Source organism: Cyprinus carpio, chromosome A5, assembly GCF_018340385.1.
Source record: "Cyprinus carpio isolate SPL01 chromosome A5, ASM1834038v1, whole genome shotgun sequence".
NCBI classification, from domain to species: Eukaryota; Metazoa; Chordata; class Actinopteri; order Cypriniformes; family Cyprinidae; genus Cyprinus; species Cyprinus carpio.
This window is the reverse complement of record NC_056576.1, coordinates 39,144,485-39,161,926: the sequence shown is the minus strand read 5'-3', so window position 1 is coordinate 39,161,926 and position 17,442 is coordinate 39,144,485. Positions and strand designations below refer to the sequence as shown.

Below are 17,442 nucleotides of genomic sequence, written 5' to 3'. Positions count from 1 at the left end.
TGTGACACAGCTGACACAGAATAACATACACTGTTTATGCTCAGTGGCTATTCTCCAAAATGACACCAGGGTGACGTGGAGGAGACAAATTGTTGAATAAATCATTTTTGTTTTCTTTGCGTACATAAAATTACGGTTGAACCCCTGATGCCCCTGATTATTTTACCGATCTCCTGGAACTTGATCACGGTAATTACATTGCTGTCTATGGGAGGTTCAGAGAGCTCTCAGAATTAATCAAAAATATCTTAATTTGTGTTCTGTAGATAAACAGAGGTTTTACGGGATTAGAACGACGTGAGGGTGAGTAACTAATGACAGAATTTTCATTTTTGGGTGAAGTATCCTTTTAAGACCTCTTGAAAATAAACATTTGTTATACCATTTGAGATTTTTAAGACTTTATGACCATAATTTACATTACATTACAAACTGAATTTTGACCCATTAGGACTTTTCTTTATTTGCAAGCCTCTATTTTTAGCCACAAACGTGAGTTAAACATTCAGACTACTGAGCCCTGCATCAAGTTTTTGCATGTATGCAGCATGATGTGTAATTGAAGATTAAAAATTACTGCTGAAACAATTTTAGCTGGACTACAGCATTAACAACGCATTTTAATTGAGTTTCTTTAGTCTGGATAAGACAAACTCACAGCAGCACAGTGTGACTGTAACGTCCTCATTAACTCCAAACACTCACACGCCACCAACACTTTGATGAGCATCTCTTTTTCTTTCTGCACACATGCCTTTCTTGTTATAAGCTGCTCTGCACGACACAATCAGTGTCTGCTGTACAACGACACACACAGACACAAAAAACACTCTACGGCTCACAATCTGTCCTTCAGTTCACTTCACACACAGAGACGTTTTAGTGAGCGTGATGGACAGCAGTGCTGATGCCGCAGCAACATTTTCTCTGACCTCTTTGGATCGTGTTGATCCTGCTTGTTTGCCCATCCTGTACCGTCTTTGGGCACGATAATCACGTTGGGATCGTTTCCTTTACTCTCAGACTTCAGACTCGGCAGGTGAGCGGGAGGGGGCATGCGCCGGGCAGCGGCCACTTTGCCAAGACTCTGTAAGCCATGTCGTGCAACAACTGCAGGTGACAGAGAGAGAGAGAGAGAGAGAGAGAGAGAGAGAGAGAGAGAGAGAGAGAGAGAGAGAGAGAGAGGTGTGAAATCAGTGACACATAAAGGGAAAACATCACATACGTCACAAATACTGGCACATTATGGTTAACACACACATACGGTTATCTGCTGCTGCTCTGGTGTTACTACACATGGTGGGACACATCTGAACATGCAAAAGCGATCTGAGATTTAAAGCATGGCTCTATGAAATCAGATTTACATAGCAGTCTGTCTGCACCAATTCCACAAACACTTGAATATAGAGTGCTTGAGTCTCACCTGTGGTTTTCTGAGTTTCTATTGACTTCCCTTTGTACTTGTCAAATAGGCTGAGTGATGAATACTTGCTTTTCCCATCCTTGGACTTGGTTATTTGCCCCAAACGATCGGACATTGCGATGTAATGTCATCGAGTATGGAAATTTTTCTTTGCACCTCTTTCTCAGTACCGTCTGTTTCTGTGGAGAAACACACACAATCACACGATTGTTAGCATAAGAACCAACGTCTCTCCAACACATCCTCTGAACTGTGATGAATAATCATTTCTATGCCACAGAAACATCAGCTTTCCATCCGGACACTAGAGGATGCGGCTCAGACATATTTCAAACAACAACATAACACAATCTTGGACAGAATAATGACTCAAAAAAAATCATTCAGACAGTCTTGGAATGGAGATGAAGCTGAAATCATCATTCACATGACACAACTGAAGTGTCCCGCTGTCTCAGTGAGAACATGGAAACACTACGACTCACTGCTGGATGCACACCAGCGACAGGGACCTAGAATAACATGCATGAGCTCTACAGGAGGGAAATATTCATGTTCAACAAGACATCCTGAAGTATGCCATTTCTGTAACTGCAATAAAATGCTTTCACTGTGAGTAAAAGAGCAACATGAACATCTACGTAACATCTTACCTTTGTGTTCCACAGAAGAAAGAAAACCAAACACACTAAAATTACATAAGGGTGCCGTCAGAATCCAAACAGTTGATAAAAACATCACAATAATCCACACCACTCCTTTCCATCAGTTAACGTCTTGTGAAGCCAAAAGCTGTGTGTTTGTAAGAAACAAATTCATCATGAAGGCGTTTTTAACTTCAAACCATTGCTTCTAGCTAAAATGATCCATAACATGACCATAGCTTCCTCCAGTGAAAAAAGTCCATCCCCTGTTGTCTATCACCTCAAAATCCACCCATATATATATTTAGAGCTGTTTTTGGCCTATAAACAGTTTTTTTGATCTGTGCAGATTTTTCTCCTGATTCAGACCACATTTTGACTGGAGACTCATATTTTTGCTGGAAGCAACAGTTTGAAGTTAAAAAACGCCTTCATGATGGATTTGTTTCTCAGAAACACTTAAACTTTTGGCTTCACAAGACAATTAACTGATGGACTGGAGTGCAGTGGATTACTTGTGTATTATAGTGATGTTTTTTTCAGCTGTTTGGACTCTCATTCTGACGGCACCCATTCACTACAGAGGATCCATTGCTGAGCAAGTGCTAAATGTCTCCATATCTCTTCCTAAGAAGAAACAAACTTCATCTTGGACGGCCTGAGGGTGAGGACACTTTTTGCCGATTTTTATTTTTGAGCCATTTACTCAACTCAACGTAAAGTTTACACTTCACTTTACATTGTCTTTTTCAGGTTACGAATCTTTAATATACTGATAACAAAAAATGCATAATCACAAGCAGCTAAAACTGAACCAAATACTCACCCTACAATAAGTGCATGTTGTTAATATTACTCAGTACTTGTTTGTATAATTGCAAAAATGGCTGATGCTCTGCTCGCACACTTCTAAAAGACCACCATCATCAGTACCAAACTCAGATTCATCATGACAGAGATATAAAATCTGCTCTCATGAGTAATACACATCAGTAAGACTTCACGAGAAAACCCCGAGAAATACTGACACATTAACTGTGAGCTCTTACAAACGATTGTTATTAAATCAATGTGATGTAATAATATATAGTACGAAACGTTTTGATGCCAGGCTAAACGAAGCTAACACATCCGTGAACGTACAGTTAGCATGAGATGTAAACAGAGGCTATTCAGCTTGATTATTAAACAAACCGCTCATTTCACACACACACCGAAATCAACACGTTCACACACACTAGAGGTTGTAAACACGAGCAGGAGAGCTGATAAATAACGACATTTAATATAACGTGAGCGATTTTCACAGGGACTTCATGAGGTCTTTAGCAATGCTACTGACATTAGCCTCGAGCCGCTTCTGTTGTATAAACTCCAGCAGATCCGACAAACGAGCTTCAAACCGGGACACAAAGCGCAGCAGCGCGGGTGTTTGATTAACATCGGCTGGTATAATGAGTAATCAATGCGTTAATGAGGGGGTTCTGGGGACTTGTTGATGTGAGAGCCGATTAAAAATGGCTGCTGCTCAGAACAAAGCGACACAAACACTGAGACATCCTGCGACAAATCAGCCCCAAACCCGCGAATAACCGCACAGAGCGCGCTAATAACTCACCGATTGAACGTACGACTGTCGCTTCAGATCAAATATATCGATATATTTCCACTGGATAGAGAAACTCGGCAGGATGGATGCAGATTTCTCTGGTTTTTTACTGTTCGCTTGTTGTCAGTTTCCCGACCTGAGAATGAAGCTGCTGCTGCTGCTGCCGTCGCGACAAATCGAGTCTCCACCCGTGATCGGGTCTCCTTTAGGACCCAGGCGGTGGCTGCTTTAAATGCCTGATCAAAACTTGAGGTCGCTTGTCGTATCAAGCTAAATTCTATGTACAAAATAAAAGCATAACAAAAAGCCTAAAAGCAGCATTCAATAGCTTTATGCTGCAGACAAAGACCACATAGTGTGCTTAATGTTTTATTTTTTAATTACATTAAATAAAAGAGATAAAAAAGGAGAAAAGAATAAATTCTCCACCTACTGTGGACCCCAAGAGGTGTAATACCAAAAATATCCGCTGGGTGTCACCCGTGCTCCGTCATAACATTTATAATCCGATTTTAGGTATTTTCGTATTCTTTTATTTAATAATTTGTCCATATTTTGTACAATAAACACGTTCGGTTGATAAAATATTCATTCAACGTGTACACGTGCCATCACGGGGCACAGAAAATAAGAATAAATGCTTGAAAAATCCAGTCTCCACCTAGAGGACCCCTAGAGGGAGGCCGTCGCGACGCCTGTCTGAAAAACGCGACCGAAAGCAGTTGTTTTTACTTTACTGGTGGTGTCTTCTTCTTTTCTTTTTTTTTCTTGAAAGAAACCATTGTTTGTATTCACGAAGAACGCATTAAATTGATCAAAAGTGACAGTAAAGACATTTATAATGTTACAAAAATGTATATTTCAAATAAATGCTGTTCGTTTGAACTTTAAATTGATCAGAGAATTATTTAAAAATGTGTTTCCACAAAGTATTAAGCAGTACAACGTTCTTTTAAACACTGATAGCCTAATGACAAGAAATATTTCTTTAACACAAATTAGCATAGATTAGATTTGGTGCTGTCAAACGATTAATTGTGATTAATCACATCCAAAATACGTTTGTTTTTTGCATCATATGTACATAATACGTGTCTTAATACATGTGCATGTACTATGTATATTTATTATAAATATAAATACACACACATACAGTAGGTTTTGATACATGTATTTACTCGTATTTATATTCATATAAATTATATTTTATATTTAATATATAAACATACCATATTTTTCTTAAATATACACATGCATGTGTACATAATAAATATACACAGTACTTACACATATGTAAACAAAAACTTTTATTTTGGATGTGATTAATCGTTTGACAGCACTAATTATTAGACTGAAAATTCAATTTGACCTTCTATAGTTTTTGGCACTTTGTGGTAATCAATCTTACTTTTTCATATTCAGATTAGATCAATCTACCTTTTTATGTAACGTGTATGTGACTTTTTATGTAACTTGTGAAGTTCACAATAGTAATGTTTTTATTGTATTTTTTGAAAAAAACAGCTTTGGTGGGCTTAAGAGCCTTTCTTCTTTTCTTATTATTTTTTTAAATTAATATAATAGATTACTGTTTAAGCACCACAAAGACTTCTAAACTTAAACGGAAGAATAAGTCTCGTATGCCCACCAAGGCTGTATTTTTATTTTATTATCAAAAATTAAAGTGCAGACTTATAACTATTCACACTCATATTGTGAAATATTATTAAAATTTAAACTGAGTGTCTATGTGCGTGAATGCACTTGTGTGTGTTAGTTTATTATACACAGATTTCCATTTTAATAGCACCTTCTAATGGGCAAAGGTGTAACATCTGACCTCATTATGAAGAATTTACATGCTTCACCAACAGATGGAGACATCAACTATACATTAATACAGCTACCTCACACATTGATCTCCCCCCACCCTCCTCCCAAATCATTTTAAGAGTAGATTTAGTCTGTGCATGGGAACTGACTGTTAAACACTCGTTTAAAAGTATGCATAAATATAGATCAGAAAAACTGATTGTTTTTGCTATTGTAATGTATATATTTAATTAGCTAATTAATCAAAATCAATACAATATCACTTATAAACAGAACAGATGCATGTTGCTGGAAACAAATACTTCAAAAAATGCAACCCACCAATTACAGAACAGATGCATGTTGCTGGAAACAAATACTGGCACTGTTATTGTAAACACAAGGACCCGAGGTATAAAATCAATTTGTTAAATTAAATTAAAAAAAAAGGATTAAAAAAATGCAACCCACCCATGACGTCAACATCATACTCTGCATCAAGAAAAAATCAACATAAAAACAAATTACAACTAAAGTTTCATAAATTTGTGTGCGTCAACAACATAAAAGTAGGAAATAATTTAACATCTAACAACATTCTGAGGGAGAACTGTGCCGACTCATTATCTAAATAAATTCATGATCAAAAGGAACTAAACAGATAAAGAACACGGGTTAAGGCAATCATAAAGAGGTTACACAAGGGTAAGCTCAAATAATACATACCAAGACAGTTTCAGTCTAGTAATTTGCAACACACAGCTGTTATATTTGATAAACCACAGCTCACTGATAAGCTCACGCTTCATTAATATATGATACATCAACTTGATAACAGCTTTATCTTATAGAAACAAATAAATCGAAGTCAGATCCAGATTTATCGGTGGAATCAAACAGTCTGTCATTGCACATCGATCACTGAAGAGTAAATTTCATCCCACCATTTTTAATGCAGTGATTAGTCAGTTTCACTTAATGTTACATACTCGCCTTTTTCGGGAAAGGGATAGCACTGACATTCTAATATTTTCATTTTATAGAACGCATAGAGACGGTAGAAGATGTCCATTTGGTTTTTGTTATGCTTCAGAGCACGAGTTTCCCAACCATTTTCATAATCTCAATTTATTATTTGCCACAGTTTCTAGCTTCTGTGATTGGTTGACTTGACAGGTAGGAGAACGTCCACTGATGAAGCTGACTGTTTTGGACTTGGAAGATGCTGTATGTACAAAATTCAGTAAATCCACATGCACCTTTAATGCTCAAGTGGTGATAAGACATAAAGTCTGTACCTACTAACACTCCTGTTTCTGGGCAGGTGAGGGATCCGCTCCTCGGGTACCATGTGTTCGTTGTAACGCTCATGTTGGCACAATTCCTTCATTTCACTGGCCTTCATCCACTCTCCCATCTTCTTCTTTCTTATAAGACACCGAAAACCTATATGGGCACCCTCGCAGTGAACTGCCATCTGAAGAAGAGAGTGGAGCATCACACACATAAAACTGAGCTCCCTGCGATGTGAGCTAATAGACGCGATACCAGATGTCTATACTCATATAATGAATAAACCTCAATAATTAATCATTTATAACATTTTATTATTATTTCATAGGTCAAAGGTTCATTTTTCAAAAGGCCCTGTAAACCCCGCCTCATCAGAACGCTCTGTTTGAATAGACTTGGCAGATTCAGAAGCAATACTACTCGCTGCTATGATTGGCTTAATAGTTGTGTATGGTTGACGCGTCATTCCTCATAGAGTTGATCAGCTGTGGTTTAGTTTCAAAAACTTATAACAACTCTCTCATAAACCTAATAACTCACATCGGTGGCGGTGCTAAACAGCAGCAATGTAGGAAGCAGGTGTTGCTCTTCTGCGGAGGCGGTGCTTATCCGACACTATTACATATAGACAATGTTTTGGCAGACTGACTGCCTTTAATATACAGGTGCTGGCTATAAGTAGAATAGCATCAAAGTTTGATTTCACTAATTCCTATCAAAAGTGAAACTTGTATATTATATTCTTCCATTACACACAGCCTGATATATTTCAAGTTTATTTCTTTTAATTTTGAATGTTTATAACTGACAACTCACTTGAAAATCCAATTCAGTATCTCATAAAATTAGATATGACTTAAGACCAATACCAAGAAAGGATATTTTAGAAATTCTTGGCCAATGAAAAAGTCTGAACATGGAAAAGTATGTGCCTGTACACCTCAGAATACTAGTTGGAGCTCCTTTTGTGGTTTTGGCCTGAATTACTGCAGCAATGCGGCGGGGCATGGGTCGATCAGTCTGTGGCACTGCTCGGTGTATGAGAGCCCAGGTTGCTCTGATAGTGGCCTTCCGCTCTTGTCTGGCATTCTTGGGTCTGGCATATCGCATCTTCCTCTTCACATACCCAAGATCTTCTATGGGTCCTGGTCAGAGGAGTTGCTGGCCTATTAAGAACAGGGATCCCATGGTCCTTAAAAACCATGTACTGGTAGGCTTTGGCACTGGTTGTGCAGTGTGCCAAGTCCTGTTGGGAAATGAAATCTGCATCTCACAAAGTTGGTCAGCAGCAGGAAGCATGAAGCGCTCTAAAACTCTCTTGGTATACACGCCTGCGTTGACCTTGGACCTCAGAAAACACAGTGGACCAACACCAGCAGAGAACATGGCACCCCACACCATCACTGACGTGTGGAAACTTTACACTGAGGCCTCAATCAACGTGGAGGTGTGGCTCTCCTCTTTCCTCCAGACTCTTGGGACCCTGATTTCCAAAGGAAATGCAAAATTTTGCTTTCAGTCAGAACAGAACATAATTTGGACCCTAGCAGAAGTCCAGTCCCTTTTTTGAAGCGAGAGCATTTCTGGCCGCTGTCTCGTTGTTCACGAGTGGCTTGACACAAGGAATGCGACAGCTGAAACCCATGTCTTGCCTACGTCTGTGCCAGTAGTGGTTCTTGACAGAACTGACTCCACAGCTGCAGTCCACTCTTTGTGATTCTCCCCACATTTTGAATGGTTTTGTTTCACAATCTCTCCGGGTGAGGTTTACTTATCCATATGCTTGTCACTTTTTTTATACACATATTTCCTTCCCTTCGCCTCTCTATTAATGTGCTGGGAGACACAGAGCTCTGTGAACACAGCCAGCCTCTTTTGCAATGACCTTTTGTGTCTTGCCCTCCTTGTGCAAGGTTTCTGTCAATGGTCGGCTTTTGGACAACTGTCCAAGTTCAGAGCAGTCTCCCCTATGATTGGTAGCCTTACAGAAACTAGACTGAGAGACAATTTACAGGCCTTTTCAGGTGTTTTGAGTTAATTAGCTGATTAGCGTGTGGCACCAGGTGTCTTCAATATTGAACCTTTTCACAATATTGTCTAAATTTTTTTTTTTGTCTGAGATACTGATTGTTGGGATTTTCCTCAGTTGTCAGTTTATAAACATCAAAAATTAAAAGAAAGAAACATTGAAAGTATATCAGTGTCTGTGGTGTAATGAATGAATATTAGTATACACGTTTCACTTTGTTGAAAATGGAATTAGTGTGGAATAAATCAACTTTTTTTGATGATATTCTAATTATTGAAAGCACCTGAGCTGTTTTTTAGACTAATGACAAAAGTTTTGAGTTCTGAAACTTACAAGAATGTTTTTATTGTACAATGACCTCTTATTGTCCAAAAAGATCAAGGGAACTTTGTGTCTCAGTTCAGCCCCTTTAATATTCAGGTTAAGCTGAAATTGCTTTTTAATGTTTTGTCCATATGATCAGATTAGACCCCAAATCTATCCCAACCCAGGCCTGTTGCAACCCAATGTTAGTAAACCCAAATGTCTGACTCATGTAGAGGGTTGCTGGTTAGCTAGTTTGACATATAAGGATTTGGTAGCTAAAGTTTTATGCATGGTTTTCCTAAAAAAACTGTTTACAGCACCTTTGATGTCATGATCACTGACTGGTTCATGCAAACTCCCACCTCTATGACCACGTTCAGAGTGTTTTTGTGTGTTGTATTAGAAAAAAGGTGTTTTTGTGTTTCCTCTGATTGCTAACCTTAGCGCACAGTTTGGTGCCACGTAGCGCAATTCCATCTGAGGAGATGAGCCGCGGCCAATATCCAGACTGCTCTAGTCCACTTTAATGGAGTCTCGAACATAGTAGGTCTTGGGAATCTCTGATCCGAACGTAATCTGAAAAAAAAAAAAACAGAGAAACCTTTGTTTAACATGTGCTTGGCTGAGATGAGTTGGTAATAATGAATCAGGAGGAATAAAACAAAGGAAGATGAAACTTACAGAAGCATCATGAGTGCGAAAGATAAAAGCCTGACATTTTAACGTTAGTAAAGCATCTTATGGAAAATAAGGAAACAGGAAAAAAACAGACAGGAAAGCAGCCCGAATCAAAGTGGCTTTTAATAAGGAACACAAACTGCTTTTACATGCACTGTTTGAGAGTCATTATCCTACAAATAGCTTGAGTATTCTACCATGAAGCTTAAAGAGGAAAATGCTGCAATATTACAGACTGGGCATTTTCATGTTCATTTATTTTCATAAGCTCAAAAATCAATAAAAACCTTGTGTAAAGAAAACAAAAAAAAAAACAAAAAAAATTTGAATTGAAAAACACAAAAAACATAAACCAAACAAATAATGACTCCATCTGTGCTCATTAGTACATGTCATTCAAACATGTAATGACTCCATCTATGCTCATTAGTACAGACAGCTCCTTCTTGTGTACTTGCATCTGTCTCCCTTTAGCGATTTTCCCATGAAGGAAGTGCTCTGGTTTTCATTAATTCAAAAAACATAATTAAAATTCAAATAAACAACCATCCATTTACAGTTTAAAAAAGGAAAAAAAAACAAGCACTCTACCTCTCTTTAAGACAAAATAAACAACCTTCAGTTCAGCTCTCTAGCTTTAAACACAGAAAACAAACATTTATTTGACTTGTGCGATATCACAGTCCAACAAAGACTCCAAGGATTACAGTTAATAAATATATGTAACTAAATAACTAAATATCAGTCCACTTTGAGAGTTCACAAAGTCTTCTGAGGGGTTTTTTAGCACTTCCAGTCCTGAAGGGGGCAGCAGCTTTACCTGTGTATCTACATACATACACAAAAGCCTCAGTTCAGAACTCTGAATGTGATTGGTGTTTTAAATCCTACATCTGCACTAGCACAGAATTATTTTTGGAAACAGAAATTTAACCCTGTGGTGGTCTTTGCTGATTTTAGATCGAAATTTTTTTTTTTCTATTGTGATTTTTGAGACACTTGCTATATAAAAATAATTCATGGACAATATTAGAAAAGACCAAATGGTCTTAAAGGAATAGTTTCAAAAATAAAAAAGTGTTGAAAATTTACTCAGCCTTAAGCAATATTACAGATAGAGGTGTATATATTAGCTATTAGTGATGTATTTGTTGATTACAAACATGCAGCTTTTCACAAGACATTAATTGATGCACTGGAGTTTTGTGGATTATTGTGATGTTTTTATCAGCTTTTTGGACTCTCATTCTGACGGCACCCATTCACTGCAGAGCATCTGTTGGTGAGTATGTGATGCAATGCTACATTTCTCCAAAATTTGCTCCGTTGAAGAACCAAACTCTAAACTACATCTTGGACAGCTTGAGGGTGAGTAAATTTTCAGCAAATTTTAATTTTTGGGTGAACCATTCTTTTAAAAAATAGTCACACTTGTGATCTTTAAATAATTGCTGCATTATTTAGATACAAAAATACGAAATATTACAGAATAAATAGCACTGAAACTAAATAGTGTACATAATTTCATTAAAAAGTACAATTATTATCTGATTTGACTGCCAATTTGTCAGACTGTCATAACAGCCCTTTGCTCTTCACATTCAGGATTTATCACACACAGAATCATATCCACAATGCTTTGACAGATTGGAGGGGAAGATTAGTCATGTCATGCGCTGCAAAGCTGCAACCTTGCCAGCCGATCAACCGCGTAATTAGCTTATGCAATAACCACTGAAGCAATCCAACAGGCTCTCGTCCAGATTACACCACATGGTACCAAGTGTATCATAAAGAAATGTATAATGTTTTGCAATCATAAACCGATATAGATAAACAACCATTTGACAGCTATTCCACCCCTCTGTTGATTTGAGACACTATTAGACACTAAAAATACATTTATAAGAGGTTGTCAGAGGCAACAGACTTACTATGTTCCTATACTGTATTGCTAAATGATGTGGGTTTACTGATGCAAGGATAAGCAAGAAGCTCCTTTAGGTTTGAACTAAATAGGTGAATAAGCAAATCCAAAGCATTAAACTAAGCAACACAGAGCAGGGAGGGAACAGGTGGACTGCAAATCTTTGAACATTTAGTTAGAAGGTTGTATGAATTTATATGGGCTGAACACAGCATTGAATTGTACTTATATCAAAATTATTTTCCGAAACATTAAGTGCTGACCATGGAAGGTTGAAACTGTGAAGCATTTCTCTATGACACTAACAAGCAACATACAAACAGTCCAAAATAAACGCTTAGCTATGAAACTGGATTTTACATTACTTGGTAACTGGAATTAAGCTATTTCCCAAATGTATTTGTAGCAGATTGTGATGTCTCTCATAGCATCATACACAAGCCAGTGAAACCTTCTGTGATGCAATAGTCATAAAACTGTGACCTTGGTCATCACATATACATTTTGGTGGTTTAACAGCATAACATTATCTCCACATGAAGATCCAGAGTTGTGATAATACAAGAAAAAACTTCTAAACTGCGGATGGTAAATTGTCCTCTTTTTTTGTACATGCAACAGTCAATGTCTTTTTCTTTTTCCAACTGTATCTCTACAATCTTTTTTACATCGTGAATTAAACCATGAATTATTTTGCAATTTAAAAAAATCTAATTTTTAATGGTTGGTGAGTGTTAATTTTGGACCCTGCATAAACACTGTCAAATTTATTAACCTTTTTTTGTTTTCGTTTTATATAAATATTTAAATAAAGATCTAAACATACTGAAACCTACGGAAGCTTGTTTCCATCACAAGATAAAAAAGGTAACTGTCTTTTTTAATCTCACAATTTACACATTTTTCTTGCAATTCTAAGTTTACATCTTAACATTCATATTTTTTATTGAGATTCTGAGAGGAAAGTTAAACTTAGAACTGCAAGATATAATACAGAATTGTGAGACAAACACTTCTGAAAAAAAAAAACAGAACTGCGAGAAGTTAACTTGAGGTTAACAGATGTTAAGAGATAAAAAGTTGCAATTATCTTTTTTTGTATTCGGTGGCAGAAATGGGCTTCCATAGAAAACAAAAATAAATGCACATGAAATGCAAAACTGTAAAGAGAATTAATTAATATTTATAGTTTTCTTCCTCCTTTTTTATGGTATCAATCAAGAATAAACCTTACTAAATGTTGTTATCTATAGATTTATGCTTAAATCAAGAACTACTTGAAAATATAAACATAACTGGATATGAAAAAATTATCTTAATTCCAAATGCATTCTCTGAAACCTCTTAGTATTTTACTCATTTTAGCTCATTTCCGATGTTAAGTGCAATTCAGCACAGATGTAAGGACAGTTCAATCAACAATCAAACTAAGAAATTCTTCACATTTCTAAAATCAAGAATCCTACATTACTTCACCACTGATTTCAGAGTAAATATGAGATGGACGCTCTATGTCAATCAAGAAAGTCGGTTTTGCACATGGGTTAGACCTCAAGGTTCATGAAACGGAAACTGCTGACTAATTCTCATGTGGTTTTCGTAGCGTCATTCCATTTAAACTGAAAGAAGAAATCTAGGTTTAGTTACAGCTAAACATTACCTCGTTAACAAGTCAACATCACTTAGGCAACATTAGCATGATAAGTGCTCTTTGTTTCTTTCTCACCCTGGTTCTACATCTGGGGTCACCGTCAGGGTCGGTCAGTTTGCCTCCATAGTACGCTGGGAGCTCTTCAGGGTCAATGTATTTCTGTAAAACCTCCTGCCAGTTTGCTGAGGAGACAGACAAAGAAGCTTAATGATAAAATGCATTTATGTGAAAACATGACTTATGTCAAACATCTGGATGGCAGCTGTGCTTTGGGTACTAACAAGCCTCTAAAAGGAATATTCTAGGTTTATTTTTCAACCTAATGTCTATGCACTTCTGTTGAGTATTTCGACTCTCAGCGTTTAAACACAAAAACGGGAAACACACTTACTGCAAATAATTCAAATGGAGAATTAGCAAGTGAATTTTTTAACAGGAGTAGCTGTAGCAAGTAATTTACTGTAAACACGTGTTTTTTGTTTATACACCCCAAAGAATGAGTTGTAATTATAGTCAATGGTAACTGACAGGATGTCAAACATACAGTATGCAGATGATCAAGATGAAAAACACAGATTATTGCTTTAGGAAACACCCCAGCTAATCTGTCAGCCAAAGATATTTGCAACACTTTCCACCGAAATGCATTTAGATTTAGCTGAATGATCTGAAAACTGCAGGTCAGTATGGGAATTTCTCTGAAAAAGTTTGAAGAATACAATAGGAAAAGTAGTTTGGCTGTACTGCTCAGACCACTTGCAAAATACTAAAAACAACATGACAAAGAATCGTGATGAAATCATAAACTGTGATTTTCCTGAAAAAAATCGTGATATGATATTTTTGCCATATCGCCCACCCCTAATGCATATAACATTACAGCAATTATTTGGCAACATAATAGCATACATAGTCAGAATATAACATTCATGAGAACAGTCGAATTTTAATACTATTTATGAAATATTGTTCAGCCAAAAATGAAATTTCTACTATTTCTACTATGTACTCAATCTCAAGTTAGTTTCTTTCTTCTGTTGAACACAAAAGTTATTTTGAAGAATGTGGGTAACCAAAGAGTTGCTGGTCCCCAGTGACTTCCAAAGTATTTTTTCCATACTAGCAAAGTCAGTGGGGACCAGCAACGGTTTGGTTACCCACATTCTTCAAAATATCTTCTTTTGTGCTCAGCAAAAAAAATGAAATTAATACAGGTTTAGAACAACATGAGCGTGGGTAAATAATGACAGAATTTTCATTTTTGGGTGAACTATCCCTTTAATGACCAGCAGCAGCACGTTTAGTACAATTAGTCTGCTGTCACTTTAAGACACACACATCTAATATACAGGCACGCATCCGTTTTTCTCTCAACTGTTTACTCTCACATAACCAACTGTGTTTATATGTAAACCTTGTGTGTTTTTAGTGACATTATTATCACAATCAGTTGTGAAAGATAACATAGTCCAATATTTAGGTACTGTTTGATAGACTTTTTTTTTAGTGTGCGCACATGCAAATAATGTATTTTTATGTACTTTTGTGATTGTGAAAAAGTGCAGTGTCCTACCGCTGAGATAAAATATGATTTGAATGTATGTCGCGTTGTACAGTATATTAAGACGGAGGTGGCAGAATGCGTACACGCTTTCATTTAGTGAAGTTCAAAAGAGACTGGTTAGACAAACAGTTTTGCAGAATGAAAATTTGCACCTTGAATTCAATCACTAAAGGTTTAACAGCACTGGCTGCCTACTCCAAAAAACATGAAAAGCACTCTGCTTGTCTGATACATTTATTTTTAGAAACTCCCAACTTTATATGGGGCAACAGTCCAGAAACACAAATATTTTTCATACTCGGTTTTCTTTTTTCCATACTTATCCAGACCGGGATATTACTAAAATCAAATTCCATACTGCATAGGAACCCTGAAAAGACATTAGCGCTTTAAGATATGCGTGTTCACTTACATCCCAGTACGATGACCTTACGGCGAGTGTCCTCACTCAAAAAATGTTTCACCAGATTGTAAGCCACAGGAAACAGTTTGGGTGCTGCAACAGAAACAGTCTTGACATTCTGATTTCAAAAGCGGTATATCATAGTGATACTGTATGCACAATATGTTTTGCTTACTAAATAACTCCTAAGTGTGCAAATATACCATATTAATAACTGACAAAGTTTGGCAGATACTACTGACCTTTAATGACAAATAACCTCTTGAGTCCCTCTGGATAGTTATCTTCAAACATAGTGAGAACCTGTGAAGGAACATTAAAGACATAAACGAGAAAAAAAAAAAAAAAAAAAACAACAAAATAAAAAAAAACAAAAAAAAAAAAAAAAAACACACCTCTCCATAAGTCTCTATAGCAGGCTTATATAAGTGCTTCATTCCCAGACCTTCACAGTCATAGACCATAGTAATTGCCTCAATGTTCCTACCCAACTGAGAGGGAAGGAAGAGAAAGCAGACAGACATAAACTATTAAATACACACATAAAGCCATGAAATGATTCAGTTCTTCAGTGAGGGTTCATTTTGAGTCTGGAATAAACTATGCAACTTTTGCCTAGATTTTTGCCTCAACTTGTTTTGATTGAAACAACACCCCGGAGTCTTTAGAAGTAAAATATTTATTTGCTGTACACCCTGAGAATTTAGGCTAATGTTTAAATAATTTAACAATGTGTTCACATATTTACTGTTCTCTGATGTTGGTTAATAGTCACATGGCATGCAAGTAATGTCTATAGGAACATGGTGATAGTAAAAAAAAAATTATATTTCAATGCTTTTACATTCAAAATTGTTCACAAAAGTATTGTTTTCCCTCAAGAAACGTTGCATTCACACCTAAAACTATTCCTCGCCGCTTTTCACAGCCGCACACCTACCCGTTCGCTCTGTAAGTCACACTCTTTCTGCAGAATCTCACAGTCTCTGACTTTAGACTTGACTAAGTCCTGCTTGGATACCGAATGCATCAGACCCTTAGGGTCCAAAGGTCCGATGACATCATACCAGACGGGGCTCCCTTCACGGTCATGACCACACATGCCACCAGACAGATACTTGTCTATCACCTGAGCACAAAAATCAACACAAGAGTAAATCTTAAAATTAAACTGGGACACATCATGGAAAACAGGAGAGCTTGATGTATATACATTCAACATCAGCATTGCAAAATCCTTTCCCACTTTATGCTAAATATTTATTTGAAACTAACAAAAAAGGTTCATAAGGAATGGCCTTGATTATACTGAGCAAGAGTAGGTCAGCCAATCATAACAGAGGTCATATGCACAGAAGTCTTAAAGGGACAGCAGCAAAAAACACCTGTTCATTTCAAGACACAGAAGACTACTGAAATTCAGCTTTGCAATTACAGAAAAAATAACAATGCAAACTATATTAAAACAGAAAATAGATAATTAATTATTATTATATCTTAAAGGTGCTGTATGTAAGATTTTGACTCTACTAAAGCATAAAAATACCATAATATGTTTGCAGATATTTAAGAAACAGTCAACACTTGCTTATCTGAAAAACAATGCAACAGTAATTCTCCTTTGAATATGTGCATTCCGGGCCGGAATTTCAGCCTTTGTTTTGGTTTGTGAAACCCACCCACTGCCAGGTTACCCAATTCTATTTCAGCACATTGCCAGTTGGCGGAAAACAGCATATTTTATTTCATTCATTGTCAAGTGCGCTTGTTCCTGTTTGTGTCGTCAATCTGGAAACCTGCGTGTGCATCAAGTCTCTCAAATATTTTGAATTTGGACTGCAAAACCTAGTTCAACCACTCGGTTTCAATCCTACATACAGCACCTTTCAGTAATTAATATATAATAATACATAAATATTTTAAAGTGTAATACTACTTCACAAATATTACTGTTTTTGACTGGTGAACATAAAAATCTTCTTTCAAAAATAATTTAATTGTACTTATTCAAACTACTTTGAAATGTTATGTAAATATTTAAAAGTATAGATATGTCAGATATGAGATATATATGTTCTTTAATCATTAAACGAGTGTGTC

The 17,442-nt window shown here is 36.6% G+C and overlaps 2 pseudogenes; both read right to left on the bottom strand.

Annotated features, from left to right (window-relative positions):
• LOC122145193 overlaps positions 1 to 3,905 on the bottom strand; it is a 19,347-nt pseudogene extending 15,442 nt beyond the window's left edge.
• Positions 3,374 to 17,442, bottom strand: part of LOC109093820 — a 14,718-nt pseudogene continuing 649 nt past the window's right edge.